This window comes from Nannospalax galili, unplaced genomic scaffold, assembly GCF_000622305.1.
Source record: "Nannospalax galili isolate Female #2095 unplaced genomic scaffold, S.galili_v1.0 scaffold1639, whole genome shotgun sequence".
In the NCBI taxonomy this organism is placed as follows: domain Eukaryota; kingdom Metazoa; phylum Chordata; class Mammalia; order Rodentia; family Spalacidae; genus Nannospalax; species Nannospalax galili.
In genome coordinates this window covers 88412-104262 of record NW_008343206.1, presented here as the reverse complement: position 1 = coordinate 104262, position 15851 = coordinate 88412, and the positions used below count along the sequence as shown (strand labels likewise).

Genomic DNA, 15851 nt, shown 5'->3' with positions numbered 1-15851 from the left:
CACTGGCTGTTCTTGCAGAGGACCTGGGTTCAATTCCCAGCACCCACATTGCAGTTAGCATCCACAGTGCAGTTAGCAACTGTCCATACCAAGGGGATCTGATCCCCTCTTCTGACCTCTGTGGGCATTGCATGACATGGGTGCACTTACATACATGCAGGCAATACACTCACACACATAAAATAATAATAGTAATAATAATAATAGTAATAATGAACCCCACTTGGCCTGTGTCCCTCAGCTTACATGGTGAACAGGCCCCCATGTGCACACTACCCCCTAGTTCCTCTACAGCCTCTGAGTTCCAGATCCCAGGGACCCCTGTCCCCTTCCCAGTCTTCCTCCAGCCTTCCTCAGGGGTCTGGCTTCTCAGAAAGCTTCCACCCCACCCTGCCTACCTCCTGGTCCTCAGCTCAATCCCAGGCCATGCCCTTCCTTCCTCCATCACAGAGCCTGGGGAACCTTCTACAGGGCATTTCACATATTTGCACCCTTAGGCTCCAAACCACAGGACAGTGTATTTGACACAGATCCGGGCCTGACTGAAAGGAGACCAGCTGTGGGCTAAGCCTGGGAAATGCCTCAGGTCAGCTAGCATCCAGCAGCAAGGACTGAGGATATGAGGGTTATGAGGGGACAGGAGCCATGGCCTGGGGGTGTTGGAGGAGAAGACAGCGTGGGGTCCCACTGTCCAGCTCCAAGTTTTCTCTGTATCCACCACCATGCCAGCCTCACTGTACCCATCTCAGGCTGGACCATGCCCTGCTGTAACCCTAAGGCTCTAATGTAGCAGAGCCACGGTCCTGGGGCCGCCGTGTCCGAAGCCCCACCCTTCTACGTACTTCCTGTCATGATGTCGCCATGGCCTTTTGGGCCACAGCAGGGCTCTAGCCCAAGCAGACCTGGGAGGGTAACGTGGGCCTTGCAGGACATAACGTCAGCGGCACTGGGCTCTTCCGTCAACGGTGCAGAGCCGGCCGAGGCTGCACCCTCTGTTAGTTCTCAGGCATGAGGAGCAGGTGCTGTCATTGTATAAACACAAAGAGGTAAAGCTGTGGGCTGCCCAGGGCTGACCTCAGGGTCTCCAGAGCTCTACGAGGCTCCACCCCAACATGCAGTGCACCCCAAGACAGACAGGTAGCCTCCTAACCTTCCCAAGACAGATAGCTTCCCGTACTGGGTTCATCTGCCTCTTGATCAGCAAAACAACCTGCCTCCTGGGGACCATCAACAGGTGGTCACTGCCGCATGTGGTACCAGGCACCTGGGGGCCCAAGGGCTCGGTGTGGTCACTGCTGATGAGCTCTGGGTGCTGGCAGAAGGCCCTTGCCATCCGTCTTCCCTCCTGACCACTCATGGCCCCTTTTCCAGACACACAGACCACTGCACACATATGGACACACAGACACATGCAAAAGCATGTGTATAGGTAGCAGGTCAGGGGTGCCCAAGCACCTGAGCTATCAGTTTCTGTTTCAGGGTGGTGAACTTCTGCCAAAGGGCTCTGTGGGCAATGGAGGCAGCCCCCTCCACAAAGTCAGTAAACAGTCTCTCAGAGTGGAGTCCTGGATCCACAGGGAACAGATAGTGTGGTTTGTTTTTTGCTTGTTTGGACTAGAGCTTTTTGTTGTTTTTTGGGGGGACAGGGTCTCCCCATAGCCCCACCTGACCTGGAACCCACTATGTAAACCAGGCTGGCCTCAACCTCACAGAGACCCGCCTGCCTGCCCCTACTTCCCAAGTGCTGGGACTAAAGGCATGCGCCACCACAGCCAGCCCTTGACAACAGCTGTATTAAAGACTATTTTTTGGTTCCCAGGTAAACACAACTGACGCAATGGCTGCTGCTCTCTCTCAGGCTGTCCTCTGAGACAGAGGATCAGGCTAAGAGCCCCACAGTCTAGGAGGGGCCCAGGAGGCTCTTGAGAGGGAAGCAGGGACCCAGGTCCCCAGTGCACATCCAACATGGCCAGGCTGGCCACTTAACACACAGGGGTACAGGCCAGGAGGGGTGGGATGGGATAGGATGCTGAGGCCCAGGGCCTGTGCCCAGCAGGACTGAGTGCAAGATGGCTCAGGCCACCTCCCTCCTGGGGACATCTCCCCATGGCCGTTGTTCTCAGCTCCTTCCCACGCTGAGCTGCCCAGGTCTCCTCACTCCCCTCTGTGCCCTCACTAATATCATTCGTAAACTAGTTAGGCATCTCCTTCTCTGTCCCAGTCCTCAGCCCAGGGCCATGAGCACGGTTCACTTCAGCTGTCCTAGGTCCCAGAGCCAACCCCTTCTCGCCACCAGTTCCATCAGGTAAGAGCTGGCTCTTAGCCAGTCTCCCTGAGAGGTCACAATAGAAGGACTGGGGTCCTATCAGAGACAGAAGAAGGACACAGGCACAGAAAGATGTGAAGATGCAGGCAGAGGCTGGAGAGATATGACTACAAGCCAGTGACCCCTTGTTCCTGGAAGCTAAGGAGGCCCTGCACACAGGGGCTGGGAGAAAGTCCCTCTCCAGGGGTCCACAGAGGCAGCCTGCCCCTCCACTCCGGATGAGAGACTACACAAGAAGGCATTCCTATTGTCTTGGAGCCCAGTGCCTGGTCCTCTGTGGTGGCAGTCCAGGATGCTGACATGCCGGGCTGGACCTAGGCACGGGGGCCCTGGCTGATGGGAGTTAGACACTTCTTCCTCAGCCCTCAGCAGCATTACAATCTCCAGCATCAGGACCGCCTTAGGAAAGCCACCACCGTCCAAGCAGCTCAGGAATGCCTTAGGAAAGCCTACCACCGTCCAAGCAGCATCAGGAACGCCTTAGGAAAGCCACCACCGTCCAAGCAGACCAACTGCCACATTCAACCCAGTACGCCCTGTGCTACCTGGGAGGCACCCAAACAGCCCCTGTCCTCTTCCCACAAAGAGCCAGAGTCTGGAGGTGGGTCTCTGCCCTGACTCCCCACCTGGCACTAATCCAGTTCTCCTGCTCCTCCCAGATCCGTTGTTGAACACACCGGCCTGGGGTGACCCAAAAGGGAAGAAAGGTTCCTCAGAGAACTGTAGTTGGCACCACAGACACCAGCGTGTAACCAGGGGAGGTGGGGGTGGATCTCCAGGTAATGTAGCACGCTGGGCAGGCCGGATTCCTGGCCGTGGAGATGCAGTTCACCTTCTCCAGCCCCTGTGTGCAGGGCCTCTGGTCTAGTCAGCTCCTGGGCCCTCACTCCTGGAGAGGGGCCCACACTCAGAGCCCCTGTGACTGGCCCATGAGGCCCCTGCTCTGCTCCCTGTCACCTGTGTTTCCTGATGACACCAGCAGCTGGGATGGCCTTACCCAGCAAGTCACAGGAAGTACGAGCCTGTCCTCTTGATGCCGTCAAGGGACAAGCATCTGACTCTTATGCGTCCGACCCTGTTCTTCCCTCTATCTGTTAGAAACCATGGCCTTGGAAAAGCCCACAGTGAATGAACCAAGTCCAGGAGGGTACACCATGTGTGGTAGTGAGTGCCTGTAATCTCAGCACTCAGGAACCTGGGGCAGGAGGACTGCTGAGAGTTTGAGGTGAGCCTAGGCTACTTAGTGTGTTGGGCCAGCCTGAGCAACATAGTGAACCTCTGAGTCAAAAAAAATAAAATAAAATTACAGGGGCTGGAGAGATGGCTCAGCAGTTAAGAAACCATGTACTGCTGTTGCAGAGAATCCAAGTTCAATTCCCAGAATCCTCATTAGATGACTCACAAGCACTTGTAACTCCAGATCCTGGGCATGTGACATCCTTTTATGGAGGGTACTTGCACTTATGTGTCAGATAGACACGTATACATATACATAAAAATAAATCTCAAAAAAAAAAAATCACAGGGGCTGGAGAGGTGTCTCAGCAGTTAAGAGCACTGGCTGCTCTTGCAGAAGACCAAAGTTCAGTTTTCAGCACCCACGTGGCAGCTAACAACCATCCACAGCTCCAGTTCCAGGGGATCTGACACCCTCCTCTGGCCTCTGTGGGCACTGTTCACACGGGTACACTTACATATATGCAAGAAAAACACCCATACATGTAAAACAAAAATTAATTAAACAAAACTGTTTTAGCTGGGCGTGGTGGCGCACACCTTTAAACCCAGCACTCAGGAGGCAGAGGCAGGCAGATCTCTGTGAGATCAAGGCTAGCCTGGTCTACATAGTGAGTTCCAGGTCAGCTGGGGCTATGGGGGGACCCTGTCTCAAAAAAACAACCCTTGACGAAAAAAAACAAGTGGTCAGACAGCATCGCTGATTGCAGCATGGGCAGGCTTCGTGTCCCCTGGGTGTGATTTTAGTCACCCTTCATGTGGCACAAGAGAGGCTAGCCAGGTGTAGGGCTACACACCTGTAGTCCCAGCTACCTGGGAGGCAGCGGCAGGAAGGTGCTGAGTTTGAGGCCAGTGTGTGCTACACAGTGAGACCCAAACCATCAAGCCACCCAGAGCCATCCATGCATGAGTGGGTCTCAGTCACAGCCTGTGGCCTTCCCAGGCAAATACCCAGTTGCATGCTGGGGAGCTCCACCATATTCCTCCATGACTTCCTCTCCCCAGGAGGGTCCTTAGGGTCCCCAGTCCAGCCCATCTCTACACCTCAACCTTTTCAATCTCTCCGCCCCATCCCTCCAGCCCTACCGCTGGGCTCTGAACTCTCACTGCCTCAGTGAGGCAGGAAAAGCCTCTCAGAAAGTTTAAGAAGGAGTTTGGGGCCGCCTAGCAGGGGACAGTCAGGGCGGCCCAGTGAGGCAACTCTAGGTAGCAAGTGTCATGGCTCAAGTGTCACTGTGTGGGAGAACCCATGCTGAGCTGGTTCCATTCCCAGCCTTGTTGTATTGACGGTGACCTTGGAGCGGTCATCCCTTGTCTGAGCCTTAGTATCTCCATCTGTAAAGTATAAATAACAACGGCATGTGCTGACGGTTGTTTAAGGATGAGCGGAGGCCAGTCCCAGCCTACAGTGGGGCTGGGGAGTTGGCTCAGCAGTTAAGAGCACACACTGCTCTTGCAGAGGACCCAGGTTCCCTTACCAGCTCACAACTGCCTATAACTCCAGTTCCAGGGTATCTGACACCCTCTTCTGGCCTCCATGGGCAATGCACCCACATGGTGCACATACAGATAACCACACACACACACACACACACACAAACGAAAGTAAATTCAAAACAGAAAGGCCTATAGGGCTGGGGATGCAGCTCTCAGCAAAGCACTTGTGCTGGTGTGCATGAAGCCCTGGGCTTGATCCCCAACACTTCATAAACCAAGTAGGGTGGTTTACACTTGTAATCCCAACATTTAGGAAATAAAGTCTGGAGGATCAGAAGTTCAACGTCATCCACAGCTACATAGTGAGTTTGAGGCTAGCTTGGGCTACATGAGATCCTATATTAAAAAGGGCCTATAAAATGTGAGTCATATCAAAAGTAACTGCTGTAATAACTCCCATCACAAGAAGAAGGTAATTCCTCATGTGAACCTTATGGTTTACAAGGAATTCATCATGTGGTGCCTTTACGTCAACGTCCACAGAATACAGAACTTAAAGCTCAGAACTCAAAGCTTAGATTTCAGTAGGGTTAGCAGTGTGAGCTAGGAAAAAGCAAGAAAACAAACAACAAAAACTCAGTGCCCTGAAGAAGCTCCCTGGACTGTGGCCTATTCCTCTTCCAGGAAGAGCCTGAGCCATCACGGTTGGTGACAGACACGAGCACTCTCACAAGGCAGGACCCTGGGGATGATGCATGGCTACCATTGGTGCCTGTTGGAGACACACAGCATGTTCCTCTTACAGGCAAAGTTTTCAAATAAACAGAAGCAAGTTAAAAATAACGGACAAAGCGGAGATGGTTATTTGTGTGTGGTCATTCATTAAACTTCCATTTATACTGACGACACTCAGGCTGCTGGGTGATACAGGAACAAGTCGGGAAAATTTCCAAGTGACCCATGTGGCCAGGCCACCAGGGATGGGCAGGCAGCCATCCCCTATGGCTGCCTGGGAGGAGCCTCCAGATTGTCCCTTTTGCTGACCTGGGAGTTCTCAGCAGAGCTGGGAAAACAGAGGCCCCAGCACCAGTACCCCTTGATGCCTCCCTCCACCTCTGCCCGTGTTATCCATGGGTGTGCTGAGAACGCTGTCACGCATTTGTGGGTACAAAAGGCTCTGATTATGTTGCAGGCACACACACACACACACACACACACACACACACACACACACACACACGGCAATTGGGGACCGCAGGCTTGTGGCAGCAGTGGGTCTGTACTGTGACTGAGGCCATGCAGACCCTGCACCCATCAGCCAGACTCCACCCCTCCTGGACTCTCAGCCTTGGGGAGGGTTGGGCCAGTGGCTTGGTATTTTATTAACAAAATGTATTAGTTACTTAGAAGTAGTAGCGGGGGGGGGGGGGGGGAAGGGAATCTGCTGGGGGGGGGGGGGGTGGTGAAGGGAATCTGCCAAGCATCTGTGTGAACAGCTCTTCATCCTGCAAGCCTGGGCGGGCTTCCCTCTAGAGTCCTTTCTCTAAAGGGATAAGAGGACTTGGGATCTTCCTGGACAGAGGATGGACAGATGTGCAGTGAGGCCCCAAGACCAGGAGAGTCAGGATCACACCCCAGGTGGGATGTAGCACCACCCTAATGGGCCACTGATTACCCTGAGTACCCCTCCCCTCCAGCCCACAGACACACCCAAGGAGAGCTGGCCGTGGCACTCAGCCAGGGAGGATGGACACGAGCCAGGAAAAGACATGCGCAGAGCAGAGGTCAGTCGCACGGCTGTGTACCGCTTTCTGCAAGTTTTCTGTGGGTCTGAGGTGTAAACAGAAGATGACATGGACAGACCCGCAAGCCTAGCACTCCAGAGGCAGGAGGATTGCTGTGAGTTCCAGACCAGCCTGGGCTACAGAGTGAGACTGTCCCCCCAAACCCAAACAAGCAAACAAACAAACAACAGGATGTAAAAGGGACATCTATAACTCAAGCCAGAGAACTGCGTTTGTGAAAATCCACTGTCCTACAGTAAAGCACCCAGGCAGGGCCCCCAGGGGAGTGAGATGCTGTGCTTGAGGGACTGGATAGGAGCCTGCCTTCCTCTCCTGGTACCTCAGCTCTGTGCTCTCACAACCAACCTGAAGCAAATATAAACAAACGTCGTGCCTTGTTAAAGCTGGTCTGTTTCGACTCGCAAGGCTGGGATCACATCTATTATTTTGGTGGGTTTTGTGTTTAAAGCTTTCACAGTATTTAATTAATCGATGTTTTCATTAGTGAGAGGAAATGGTTTTCCTCATTCTGGGAGCCCCAGTCTTATCTATCCAGAACTGAGGCCTGGCTAGGTGGGGCTTGGCTGGTTTCTGTGCTCACAGTAGACCTGGCTCATTCTCCTGCTAAGTCCTCTGAGCACCCCGAGGAGACAATTTCACAGATGTGGACACTACGGCCTGGAACATCAGGGCCACTCAGGGTGGGAGTTCCCATGAGGTTTGTTGGCCCCACATTCTAATCATATGACAGCATCCATGAGGTCCTGCTGGGGACCACTTGGTCAGTGTCTCAGATGGAGGCAGGGATAGGCTTTCCGGCCAGGAAAGGGCATCTGTGAGCGCATAGAGATGCAGGTGATGAGAGGCCCAGCTGGGCTGGTACCATGGTCTAGGCAGGTCCCCAGAGCAAGGCCTATGCTCATTTTAGGTGAGCCACCGGGGACCATGACTAACCCCTCTACCTTCCAGATGAAACAAAAGAGAAAGTCGCCCAGGCTACACAAGTTCTGGGAAGCTGGGCCCAGGTCACGTAGGGTGCCACCAGGGAGAGAACCAGCCGCACTACAGGCAGGAAGGGACAGTGAGGATGGAGTCCCGCTAGCCTGAATCCAGGGTGTCTGGATCAGTTGCCAGGCTCCCTCCCCTCTCTTCCTCCCTCAAAGATTTATTTACTTTTATTGTGTGTGTGTGTGTGTGTGTGCATGTGTGTGTGTGTCTGAATGAGTTGACATGTACTACACATATGCAGGTGCCTGCAGAGGCTAGAGAGTGTTGGATCCCCTGAAACTGTAGTTACAGGTCATTGTGAGCTGCCATGTGAGAGCTGGGAACTGAACCCCGGACCTCCACAAGAGCAGTAAGCACTCTCAACATCCAAGACATCTCTCCAGGCCTGCCACTGACTCCTAGGCAGCCCACCCGAGCTGTGCACACCAACACCGCCCTCGGGTGTCAGTCATCAAAAGGGGCGTCTTCTGTCCCTTCCCACCCCCCACCAAGCCTCTACAACAGTTCACCTGCCTGGCCAAAAAGGGAAAACCCACGGTGGCCACGTGGACCCGACCAGCAGCCAAGCCCTGCCCTAACCAGCCTCACCCTCAGATTTCAGCACAGGGGCTGGATTCTCACATTTCTAGGTCACGGTAAGGCCTCTTCGCACCCTCAAGCTCCCTGTCTGTGTAGCCGAGTACCCTCCTCCCCCTCACAGCAGCCTCGCCTGCCCTTTGGGGACCTGCCTGCCATTCCGTTGCTATTCAGAGGCAGAATCTAGGCCTCGGAGCGGCTGGGACCCACGCGCTCCGGCAGGCGCCGGGTCCAAAGTGGAACGTGGCAGCGGGTGAGGGCTCCCTTCAAATCTGGCTGCTCTGTCCCTCTCTCTGCCCACAGAGGTCAGAGGACACCACAGGGAAGCAGGCCAAGGCTGGCTGCTCATGGTGGAACCTGCTTTCCACATCTGCCCTTGTGGTTTCTTCTCTGTCCTGCTCCAAGAACTGCAGGAGCCCCTGAGGAGCCATGGAGAAAGCCGGCTTTGCCTCCAGAAGCAGGTGCATCAGCCCCAGGAAAGCCACACAAGGCCACGGGTGCAGACGGCACTGAAGATGCAGCTCCACTTTTCTGTGTGGGTGTGACACAAGGAGCAGCAAACAGCTTTCAAACTCTTTAAAATCAGCAGAAACTTTTTTGCCTAAAACTTAGGGGAATCTTCAAGACAGAAATTGGCTCAAGGAACAGGGTTGGGGCCCTGTGGAGAAACCTCTGCTTCAGGGCTATGGAGGCCCCAGTTGCCCTCTAAGCACCTGCCTTGGCCGTCATGCAACTTGTAGGACACTCCCAGATCTGCCGGTTGTCGGGGGCGGGGGGTCAGTATTGTGAGAGAGAGCCTTGATGATGGAGGACCTGAGGCCCATGAGGGGCAGCATTGCATTTCTGGGGTTCCATTTCCTCTGGTCTCGAATGGGAACTGGGACAGACACCGAATGCTGGGCTGACCACCTTTGGCAGCTGCCTGTGTTTGCCCGGGCAGCCTGGGAAGGGTTGGAGAAAGGCATTTAGGATTAAGTATGTGGCGCTCTGGAGCAGGAGGGTGGAACCTGAGGATGGAGCACTGCTGGGCTCTTCGCAGGGCCATTTCTCCCCAGGAGGCAGTGCATGCTCTAGAGGCCAGCAGGGCCCAGAGACTGTTACCGCTCTGTCAGCTTGGAGACTGAATGCTAGCTCTGGCACCCAGGCCTGAGCTAATGAAGTCTGGTTCTTCAGCAAGGTCTGCTTGGTAGGGAGGTAGGAGCCAGAGATAGAGGCACCCCAGTTCTCCCGGGTCAGGGAGTCTAAATGGACCTGCTCCATGTGTGACACTGTGCTAGGGTCCCAACCCTCCTGGTGATGACAGTCTATTCCAGAAACCCAGGCCCAAAGTAAGCACCTCCTGCAGAATTACTGCCTTTTCAGACTGAGCATCCACCCACGGAGACAGCCTAGGACAGCTGGGGACCAAGGCCAAGGTCATAAGTACAGGAGGGGCTGCAAAGAGGAGGGAAGGGAATAGAAGTTGGGTCTACCTGGGGTTGTGCCCTCAGGGGGCCCATGGTGACTTCAGGTAGGAGTGGCCTAGGGAGGCGATGGCTGGAGAGGACATCTTTGACTGAGTCCTAGGGGTCATAGATGCTAGTCATCACATAACAGATGAGGCTACCCAATGTTGGGGACCTCTTGTGAGCTTGCTGGGAGCTGGGTACCGTCCACACAAAGGGAAAGGCAGCTGGAAACAACCGAACACCACTGGCAGAACTTCTGGGGTGCAGTACTCTTGGGTGGTTCCCACGGCCAGGTCTTCAGATCTATTCATCCCACCCAGGCCCCTGGTCTGCCCCATGAATCCCACAGCCCAGGATCTGTACCAGGGCACTGGGGAGCCAGGGGCTCTGGCACTAGAGATTGTGACTGGCTGGAGGGATCAAGGGCAGCCCAGAACGGAGTAGCCCCTCACCCCCTTACTCAGCCACCAGGGATGTGAGGCTCCCTTCTAGGGCAAGGAACACAGGCCTAACTCTGGTCCCTGCCCCACAGGCTTGGATCCCGCTGGAGTAGGGTGACTGCCTGGCACAGCTAAGCATAAAGTTTGTTCTATAAAACCACGACTCATGCCTTCCTACCCTCTGCTCTGTGCTCAGTGGTCAGCCCCTGGCTCCCCTACCTCTGGACTCCTGGTTATAGGCTAGTGACCAGCGCATGGGACCTAGGAGGCGCCTGGTTTCCCCTCTGCCCACAAGAGGAAGGTAGAAGGTAGGGGGCTGACAGGAGCCACCTGCAGCCTACAGTCTATCAGCAGCAGACTGCTTCCCAGGCCTGCCCTCCTCAGGGACTCAAACTCTCCATGCGGCCCTCACCCCAGTAAGTATGCATCAAGCCCAGGGGTTTCCTGCTCATAGTCACCTAACACGTGTGCTTAGAAATACTCCTCCAAGGGCCTTGGGGCAGTGGGTAGGTCTCAAAGATACTCAGCCTTTTAATGGAATCTGCTGAATACACCCCAATAATTGGGCCTCCCAATTCACACCCCCCCAATAATCAAGAGTGTTTCCATTGCAGGGGACTGCAGGTGGGCTGCTTCCTCAGGACCACATTGCCCCGGTCCTGCAGCAGACCTCCCCAGACACACACCCCCAGCATTCGCTCTAATAGGTGGGCATATCAATTCATGCCATATACTCCCCCAGACTGAGTGGGGGGACCTGTCCCCGGGTGAAAGGGATAAAGGCATAGGCCACCTAATACCATCTGTACCATCCCTACCGGGTTCTAGAGGCTGGCTTCTCCCTGTGTGGAGGCCCTGGGTGGCCATCTGTCCCTGGACGCAATGATACTGTCTGTGACCTCACAGGAAGTATGGCCAATTCAGGCCTCCAAACTTCCTTGGCCTGGACCCAGAGAAGGCGACTCCACACCCAGCCAGCAGTCTGCGGTCGGGGCACCCCATGTCTCTACTCAAGTTACGAATCTGATGAGCTAATTCCCTCCTTTGGTCTGGCTTTGGGGCGGAGGCAACAGCCACCTGCAAACACTACATAGCTCAGGAGCTTCTCTAAGGCCTGTCTGCAGACGCTGTTCCTGAGTCAGAGCTGGGGGAGGCCGGGAGGAGGTCACAGACCATTGGGTGGCAGTTTTCCTCCCAGTGCTGGAGCTGGTGAGCTGGGGGTGAGAGGCAAGACAGGCAGCTGGCCTCAGACCACCCACTTCCCAGGTTCCCCTTTCAGCACCTTACCAGCGCACCTACTGTGTGCTAGGCCCTGGGAACAGAGCCTGGAGCTTCCATTCACACCTCAGAGAATGTCTGCACATGACAGCACCACCCCCCCAATCAGGGCTGGTAGGGGCCAACTGCTCTCTCCATATTTAGACATCCAATTAAATAAATAACAAGATGTCAGAGACAGATACATGTTGCTAAGAAATCGGACCTGAAGATACTGAATTTCCTCCTTGGAACCTGGATCGGATGGAGCCTTGTACATTCAGATCTGGGGGAGGGGTGACAGTAGAGTACAGCAAGTGCAAAGGCCCTGGGGTAAGAAAACCGGGTTGGGCTGAATCCCTGTGAGGGTGATGAGAGCAGAGGGTAGCTCAGGGGTGGGGAGGGTGGGGGTGGTAGGTCCATTGTTAGCCACGGACTTATCCTGAGGCCCACAGTGAACTAAGAAGGGCTCTGAAGGGTAATTTACATGCTATCACACAGATATACACACACATACACCTTAGCGGTGCTGGGAACTGAAACCTAGGGCCTCACGCATGCTAGGTAAGTGTTCTATCACTAAGCCCAGGTTTATAAAGGCCACACAGCCTGGTGGCTGGAGGATTGGTGACGGGCCTGTGAGCTGGTGAACAGTGGTGCCCCAGGCAGGAGTCGGGTAGGTGGTAGGTCAGGAAAGCTTGGCAAAGCTTGAGCCTCTGGCCTAGGTGGCTCTGAGCCTTGAGTAAAGGACCCTGTGTAGTCTAGGTCTTTCTACGCTGGTCAGATGGGCTCATGTCTTCAACAGTAGACGTTCTCATAAGTCTCAAAGACCATGGTGACCTTAGTAAGGCTGTGCTGGCCAGGGCCACCCTAGGGGTCTGACTGGGCGGCTCCAAGGCCTTTCTCAACGGTCTTCAAGCCCTCCACCCCATCTTCTCTCTGGGATCCCCAAAGCAGTTCCAGCCTCCTCACAAGTCTTCCAACGTCTCTGCTCTTGGACAGTGGATCCCCAGCTAGCTCCAAGGACAAGGAAACTCCAAGCTAGAACCGAAGCTTTGACTCATCCCCCAATCCTAGCCCAAACCCTGGTACCCATGTGTGCATGCTCTGGAGTCCTGGCTCAGAGCTGCAATGCAAATAATGCTACCCCAAGTCCAAAGGCTCCGACCTTGACACACACCCCCGTGCATGCATCTCCCCAAATGAGTGGGCAGTGTGGTTAACAGTCACCCCGCTGTGTTCCAGGGCCACCTGTAAACCTCAGGGACCCTGGCAGCCCAGGACTTCACCAGCAGGTCCATGGCTGAGTGTTTTATCCTTCAGCTACAAGCTCAATATGTCACACAGCCGATTGTTGGCAAACAGCATCCCTCCCAGCACTCCTCAACAGTGACAGGACATCCCAGAGCATGAGCACACCCCTCAAAGGCCTGTTGGACAACCAGCTGCCTGGTCCTGCCAGCCATATCCAACACAGAAGGCGCTTACCAAGGCTAACCCTACAAACAACCTGCAGTGCATCCAGCACCTGAGCCCCAGACACCGAGGAGGGACCTGCACTGACAGCCCCCTTTAACAAGGTCCTCTGTCCGGCTGACTTGAGTCAGAGCTCAAGCTCTCAGGCCTCACTGGGATGACTACGCTTCTCATCAGCAACCCCATGCTCAGACCCACCTGTCCTTGAACAAAAGATGGTAACGAAGCCTCACCTCCACCACCCTGAGCAAGAGCAGCACCTGTATGTCAGGAGTGGCCTGTGTAGACTTGCATGGGGCAGAACCACAGAACGCACAGATGGCTCAAGTCCCTCAACACGGCTGCCAGACACAACACTGCACCACTGGCATATCACATGATGCTTCTGCCCTCCCCCACCCCACCCCCAGGCATGTCAAATCTCCACTGCGGCTCAGAGCGCGTCAGGGAAGGAGAGGCTGACCCTGGATATCCTCAGCGTGGTGGATACAAGTGGGGTGGGGGGAGGCGATGCCTCAGCAGGAGGGTTGCAGAGAGCCCAGAGCCAGGCTCTGAAGGACTCAGTCCACTCCTGGTCCCACCTGGGCCCATCAGATCCCCCAGGCTGGGAAGAAGATCCTCCTCAACGTTTAGGTATGTTGCTAGGGTTGGACCTAGGCACAACAGTCTCTCAGATGAGGCACAGCATTTCGGGGAGGATCCTCACCCGGCTTGGCCACTTCGTCACCCTCTCTAAGCACAGCCTGGCAAAGCCAATCAGACAGATGCATGTTCTTGCCTCCTCCGGACGAGGGCCTGGTGATCAAAGGCCTCACTACACTGCTCCACACGTGAGCAGGCAGACAATGGATCTGCAGTCAGGGGCCTGGACAGCCAGATGTCACCACCTGGTCCCCAGGGTCACCCTGACTTGTCCGCTACCTGCGAAGCCTTCTGGGCTCCTTTGTAAGTCTGCACAGCTCAGCAGGTCCTCCCTCCTGGCAGGGAGTGGTGGGAGCAAAAGGTACTCAGGACTTGGTTGCTATTCTAGGGGAGCAGGGCTTCTGCTTGGTGAGTGGGGGTCTAGACCCACTTGGAGCAGACAAACATGTCCATCTCAAAGGCCATGCCCACTTCTCCAGGCCCTGGTGCCCACCACCCTGCCCCTCTGACTCACAACAGGTACTTTGCAGGGGCTGGGCCCAAAGGCAGGAACACATAAGAATTCTTGGGTGACAAGTGGGTGCTAAGTCTTGGGTTGAGACCTCCCCCCCAATGGCAAAAGAACAGAAAGTCAACCAGTAGTTCCAGTAAGACCAGGCCCAGTGTGGCCCAAGCTGGGTGAAGGGGCCTCAAGAGCCCCACCTTGACCCTGGGAGAGGGGGGTATATCCACATCCTAGGAGCCAACCACTTACCGCCCTGACTCCAAGGACCTGGATCCAAAAAGCCAGCTGTGTGGACTGGGAGGCATGTGGGATGCCAGGCTGGACCTGTGGCTGGGAGAGGTTGTGGCCTCCCTCCCCTGGCAGGTCCTACCTGATTGCAGTGCCAAAGTCCTCAAAAGGCACAAGACCCTCTTGCAGACTCAACTCCCCAACACACTGCCTGATGCTCCCTCCCTCTCTTTAGGGGTCCAATCGAGGACCATGGGTGGGCAGAGCCTAAGGGCAAGGTGGGTTAGCAGCCCAGAGCACCAGAGACCCTGCTCTGTGGACCCAGGCGGAGCACCCTGGGAGTCAAGCCAGGGAATCTGGGACCCAGAATCCTGATGCGCCCAACCCCTCTTGGACACCTCCTTCCCAGCTTTGGCTGGCCTGAGGTAACAGACCCTTCCACTCGAGGCAGCCAGGCCAGCCAGGTCCTGGCTCCTTTAAGCCTCACCATGAGGGAAACCGGGCAGGGCATGCCGCACCCACACGCGGGCCCCACCCGCCACCCAGACGTCCCCAGGCACCCCCGGTTCTCCAGCCGCGGAGGGGCGCGGTTCCCCGCTCTGGCTGCTGCAGGGGTCTATGGGGCAGCACCCCGGGGGTCCCCAGACCTGCCCAGCCCCTCGATAGCTCCACGGCCCTGCAGCCTCCCAGGCCTGCTCCGAGTGCCCTCCTTGGCCTTGCCCCGCCCTGCGTTCCCTCCCGGTCCCGCCGCGTACCCGGCTGCAGGGCCCCTACCGTGCCGCGCTCGGGTCGGTGCTCCGAGCCGGGCCGGGCTCCACTGGGCCCGGCCGAGGGGGCTCAGCCGGCGGTGGCCGGGGCAGCAGGAAATACCAGAGGGCTGATCCAAGCGCGCTAGGCGGAGCGAGGGAGCGCGGAGGGTGGAGGCGGAGGGAGGAGGGCGCGGCAGACGCAAAACCCCGGCGGATGGGTGGATCGGCTAGTCTGGAGAGGGTGCTGGGGGCCCCAGTCGCTGCCAGGAGCCTGCGCCTCCTCCCCTGTGAGCTCTGGGGCTCACACGCACCTGTGGCCAAGGGTGGGGACACTGCACCCCGCCTCCAAGTAGCCAGAAGATGGTAGGGGTAGTTTGGGGGGCTCTTCTATTTAGGGGTGTGGAAGTGCTTTTCCATAGATGCACCTGGGTGCAATGACCCCCCCCCTTTCCTCAGCCCAAGACACAGCACCATTTCCCTATCGCAGTCGCTGGGAGACTCCCAAAATCCAAACCCACTGGTCTTGCCCTACACACAGGCTTTCAAAAGGACCCCTCCGTCACGGCCCACGATGCCCGCTGTACTGTCCTGAGGATGCTTTGGCTAAGATCCGCCTCTCCCCTTGTGTTCCCAATACACTTTACTTTTTAAATTTTTATTTATTTTTTATTTTATGTATATGAGTGTATTGCCCGCGCGTGTCTAAGTGCACCCTTGTCATGCAATGCTCTCGGAGGTC

At 55.8% G+C, this 15851-nt stretch overlaps 1 protein-coding gene across 3 annotated transcripts in view; it reads right to left on the bottom strand.

The window, feature by feature from the left end:
* The window catches only part of Osbpl5 (oxysterol binding protein like 5), a 70239-nt gene extending 54968 nt beyond the window's left edge, over nucleotides 1-15271 (bottom strand). For 2 of the 3 annotated variants that reach the window (XM_029566496.1, XM_029566498.1), the window contains exon 1: nucleotides 15138-15271. The gene's annotated coding sequence lies outside the window, so the exon portion shown is untranslated. Of the gene's footprint in view, nucleotides 1-15119 lie in introns of all 3 variants that reach the window. The other variant, XM_029566497.1, reaches the window with a different exon arrangement.
* Nucleotides 15272-15851: the final 580 nt, after the last annotated feature.